We start from the raw sequence: 6,000 nt of genomic DNA, 5'->3' as shown, positions 1-6,000 counted from the left end.
GAGAATAACCGAATGAATGAAAAGAGATCCAGCTATGTGTAGTATAAAAGAAATTCAGTTCACTCTTTTTTCTTTTTGAGGGGAGGGGACATCTCTATGTATTTAGGCTGATTCTTGAGTTCATTATGCAGCACAAGCTGGAATCAAACTCTTGGTGATCTTCCTGCTTCAGCTTCTCAAATGTTGGGATTACAACTGTGCACAACGGTGTATGCCTGGATCCCTTCACTTTTAAGGAGATATAGAGACAGACAGATGTATTTCCATATTGATTTTCACAGTGGTTGCACCAGTCTGCACTCCCACCAGCAATGGAGAAGGGTTCCTTCCTCCCACAACCCCACCAACATTTATTATTGTGTGATTTCTTGATAGCAGCCATTCTTTGTGGGGTGAGGTGGAATCTCAGTGTTGTTTTCATCTGCATCTCTTGAATGACCAGTGATGTGGAGCTTTTTTTCATATAGTTACTTGCTGCTTTTACTTTTTTGTCTGAGAAATGTCTGTTCATTTCAGGTGCCCATTTCTGAATTGGGTCTCTATATTTGGGGTATCTGATTTTTTTTAGTTCTTTATGTATTCTAGATAATAGTCTTTTGTCTGAAGAGCAGCTTATAAACATTTTTTCCCACATTGTAGGATGTCTCACAGCTTTGTTGGTGGTTTCTTTTGCAGTAGCCCTGTTGGTGGCTTCTTCTGCAGTGCAGAAGCTTTTTAATAAGATGAGATCCAAGTTGTTGATTCTTTCTGCTAGTTCCCGTGCTACTGAGGATTTGTTCATAGTCTTTTCCTATGCCAATATCTTTGAGAGTTCTGCCTAACTTATCTCCCAGAAAGTTTAATGTATCTGTTTTAATATTTCCATCTTTAATCCTTTTGGATTTTAGTTTAGTGCATGGTGGAAGATAAAGGTCTAGTTTTAATCTTTGACGGGATGAAATCCAGTTTTTCCAACACAATTTATTAAAGAGGCTATCTTTCCTCAATTGAGGATGGTTGGCTCCTTTGTCAAATATGAAGTAGCTGAGCACATCTGGAGTTGTTTCTGTATCTTCCAATCTATTCTACTGACAGACAGAAAATGACAAAAATGGAGAGAAGGTGTTCCATGCAAATGAAATTCAAAACAGAAAAACAGAATGAAAGAGAAAAGAAAAGAGCAAGTGTTGTCACAAATTTTCCAGGTAGAATAGGCTTTAATTCAAAAGTTGTAAAGAGAGTGATAAAGTAGATAATTCAACAAGAGGAATTAGAAATGCTAAATATACATGAACTCAATATTAGAGCAGCGAAATATATAAAATAAATATTAAGGGACCTAAAGGGCAAAATAGACACCAAAACAGTAATGGTTGTAGAGTTTAAACAACCCATTTTCAGCAATGGAGAGGCCATCAACACAGAAATTCATGAAAGTAAGGACAGAGTTAAATTTTCCCCTATACCAATGAACCTAACATACATCTTCAAAGCAGTCCAACCATAAAAGTTAAGTATAGGTTTTTCTCATCAGCAGAAAATAGTTAACAAAAATTTTTAGGGTTTTAATTACATTGACTATCTATTCTATCTATATTCAATAAAATCAGAGATAAATAGTAAGAAAAATTCTGACAACCACAAAAACACAGGAATCAAACAATTACTTTTGAACAAAACATGGCTCATTCAAGACAACAGGAAGGGACTTCAAAAATGTAAAAGCAATAAAAATGGAGAAATAACATACACAAACTTCTAGGATACAGCAATAGCAACAAAAAGAAGGAAGTTCATAGCAATTAATTATTCTACCAAAAAGTAGAAATTTCTTAAATAAATGAGAAATTACTCTATTTCAAAGAACTATAAAAATATGAACATATTAAAAGTTCCAAAATTAATGGAAGAAAAGAGTAGAACAGAAATAACAAATTGGACACTTTGGAATGATCAGGTATTTCGGCATATGATCTGGAAAGTACATATAGGTAAATAGAATTACAATAAAATAAAATAATTCAGCAGGGTAAAGAAAACCATCAAGAACAGGAGACATTCTAGAATATGGTAACAACATTTTCTAATTATACATGTGACCAGGAGTTGATGCATAGGATATATAAAAGCTGAAAACTCACCAGCAAGAAAACACATAATCAGATTTTTTTAAATGGACAATAGAGCTAACATCGGAATTTCTTGAGAGATGACATGAAATATGGCTCACAGATACACAAAAGTGCAAATAACAATACAACGACATATCATCTCACTGCAGAAACAATGGTTATTACCAACAAGATTAAAGATAACAAATGCTGTAACGATTTAGAGAAAAGGGAGAATGTGCACACTACTGATAAGAACGTGACATAGCCATTGTGGCCAAAGGTATTGAAGTTCCTTTAAAAAGTTAAAAATAGGACTACCATACCACCCAGAAACCCCATTACTTAATATATATTCAAATCAGTCTATCAAATGACATCTTCATTGCCATGTTGATTTCAGCACTATTCACAATAATCAAGAAAAAGAAACAAAGTAATTGTTTATCAACTGATGAATGTATAAAGAAAATGATAGAATATTCTTAGTTTTGTTGTTTGTTTGCTTTTGAGACAGGGTCTCCCTATATAGCTTAGATCTGCCTTTAACTCACTATGTAGCTCAGGCTGGTTTCCAGCTCACAGCAATACTCCTGCTTCAGCTTCTCAAGTGCTGGGATTTCAAGCATGTGCCAGCATACCCAGCTCTGAAGGGAACACTACTTACCCACCAAAAGAATGTAGTTGTGACCACATGTATGAAAGAGTAAAGATCACTAGGTTAAGTGAAACATCAGGCACGAAAATACAATGTCACATGAATTCACTCATATGCAGAATAAAAAGTTTATTTCAAAGAAGTTGAGCAAAGAATGGTGGTTACTAGAGGTAGGAGTGATTAAGAAGGAGTAGAAATGGAAAAAGAATACTAAATCCCAGCATTACAGTCTTAGCAATTCTGGTATCCTACTGCAGAGTAGGACAAACATAGGTAACAAAACCACATTACAGGTTTCAAAAATTAGAAGGAAAAACTGAAAGTTTTCACCATTAAAAATGATAAGTGCTTAAGGAGTTAGAGATATTTACCTTTACCAATACATTTTACAGTGTATACATGCATTGAAATATTAAATATCATTAAACAGCGTGTATAGTTATTATGCTTATGTTTCAATTTAAAACCATAAGTAAATAAATTGATAAACAAAATGTTATCAAATTTCTACCTAGGAGGGTTAGAGAAAACTCTTGTAAATAGCAAAAACCTACAAAATGTCACAATGTAGAATGGCTTCTGCTGTCTCTTAACAGCAGTTTGCTTTGTTCAGTTCAGACCTAACAGACACTGGAGGCATTAACCACTGAATGAAGCATCTGGTCTCATCCTGAGATAACAGGGCAAATCAAGACCCTGAGCTCCAAAATCTATAAACTACATGATAGTAAAAGTGTCAGGATGAAAAAGACCTTTGTTAACTTTGCTCTCCTGACCAGGAACTCCACCTTCCTATGGGCTGGGATGGATGGAGAGGCAAATCTTCAAGGTAAACTCCCCTAACAACAAAGAATTGCTACATCCAGATTAATATTTAACTATCTTGTGACCGTGATTTTTATACCAGCAATGTGAACAGAGAGAATGAAATGTAACCACCTGAATGAGTGGCTGATCACTGGCACTGCTTTTAAGGGCAATTGGCTCCTATGCTGACAAAATAAACTTTTCTTATTTTACTTCCATTCTGCGCTTCTCTGTGTGTCACCAATTCCTTCAGTAGCAGGAGGACTGTATTATGAAAAAAAGTTTAAAATATTTCTGCTTTAAAGCTAAAAAAGCTTGTAATATCAAAATTATATTTTATATAATGTGTTTATGCATGTATATATGCATATATATATGTAATGTGTGTGTGCATACATACAAGGAGCTGGAAAACATTTTTTATTCAGTCAGCTAGTAAATATTTTATACTTTTTTGTCAACATATGAACTGAATCTTATTTGTGTGTTCTTTTGCATCATAATCATTAACCAATGTAAAAAATGTTCTCAACTCACATGACATGCAAAAAAAAAGGCTTCAGGTAAAGTAGGTCTTGTACACTGTACTTCAGCAACATCTGATATTCTCCAAGAAATAAACAACAGGAACCCTGAGGTCACAATTCTAATATCAATTATGGTTAATTCAAGTTAAAACTGATTAGAAGAGACAAAGAAGGCCACGACATACTAGTTAAAGGAGCAATCCAACAAAGGGAAATAATTGATTTTTTTCTCTTCCCTTATTTCCTTTCCCCTACCATTCCAACTTCCCCTACACCTTTATCCTTTTTTTTTCCTATTTCACATTTTCAGTCATACAATTTGAATCTTATTTACACTTTTAGTTTTTCACACAAGAGAAACTATCCAGTATTTACACGTGTCCTATTTATTTCACTTAAGAATATGGCCTAAAAAGAAAAAAATACGAGAAAAGGAAAAAATAGAAATAAAGTTTTTGTAAATAGGGAAGGGAGGAAGGGAGTGAGGGGAGAACAGGGGTATGGGGGTAAACTGAGAACCAAGATCTGTCATGTAGAGGTACATGATCCCAATGATGAATATAACTGTATTGTATACCTAAAAAGCACCAACAAAGTCAATTAAAAAAAAAGATTTGAAAAAAGAAATCACATTGCTAAACATACATGAACCAAACTGGAGCACTTGCCTTCAGAAATCAAAAACTGTTAAAATTAAAAGATCAAATAAACATTGACATAGCCATAGCAGGGAATTTTAACACCACACTGTCAAAAACAGGTAGATCTCAGCAAAGAGATAGGTCAACTAAACAAAATGTCAACAACAACAACAAAATTAGAGCTAAACCACACTTTTCAATATATTGACTTAATAGATAATTACAGAGTATTCCACCCCCTACGCAGGGTATAAATTCTTTTCAGCACCACATGGTACTTTTTCAAAAATAGATTACACACTATTCCACAAAGTGTGCTTAAGTAATTATAAACACATGTATATTATCAGAAAATGTGCAATGAAAGTATGAATCAATAATAAGACATTTTAGAAAAGGAAAAAGAATCATTAAAAGCTAACACACTCCCCAAACAACCAATAGATTAAAGAAGAAATGAAAGAATGAATTTACAAATCTATGGAAGTTAATGACTGACTACAACCCGACAAAATCTCTAGGACGCTATAAATACAATTCTAAGAAGAAAAGTCCTCCCAATCAATGCTCACATTAGGAAAACACAGCAGGCCCCAACAAATAACCTTGTGAGAAATCTTAAGATACCTGAGAAACAAGCACAAACCATTCCCAAAGTGAAATTAAAGAGGGAAATTAAAACCATGAGAGTAGAAATTGATGACATAGAGACTGAAAAAAAAATGGTAAAAATAATCAACAAATTGAAGAGCTGATTCTTTGAAAGAGCACATAAAATAAAGTCCTTAGTCAGACTTACCAAGAGAAAGCGAAAAGACTTACATCACTGCAGTTATAAATCACAATGGTAAAATCACAACAGACATTGTTAAAATCCAGAAGATAGCTAGAAACTACTTGGAAAGATTATATTCCAGAGAAATTAGAGTCATTCACAGGAAAATGGATACATATTGAGGATATAATCCTAACTGAAACAAATAAGTCACACATGTGTAAATAGTGAATACTTTCTCTGGTATGAAAAACGATAGTGGTATATAAGATTCTAATGGTATAACTGACAACGTGATATAGGAAGAAAAGGGCTAAAGGTGTAGGGGAAGTGGGAAGGTAGGGGAAAGGATATAAGGGAAAAGAAAAACAAAAGAGAAAATGAAAAAATGGAAATAAAGTATTTGTAAATAGGGAAGGGAGAAGGAGGTGAAGAGAGGGCAGGGGTATGGGGGAAAATGAGAACTAAGACCTGTCATGTAAAGGTACAAGATCCCAATGAT

The sequence above is a fragment of the Fukomys damarensis genome, unplaced genomic scaffold, assembly GCF_012274545.1.
Source record: "Fukomys damarensis isolate Sample0158 unplaced genomic scaffold, DMR_v1.0_HiC HiC_scaffold_16, whole genome shotgun sequence".
Classification (NCBI taxonomy): Eukaryota; Metazoa; Chordata; class Mammalia; order Rodentia; family Bathyergidae; genus Fukomys; species Fukomys damarensis.
The sequence above is the reverse complement of the archived record's forward strand: the minus strand, read 5'-3'. Positions refer to the sequence as shown.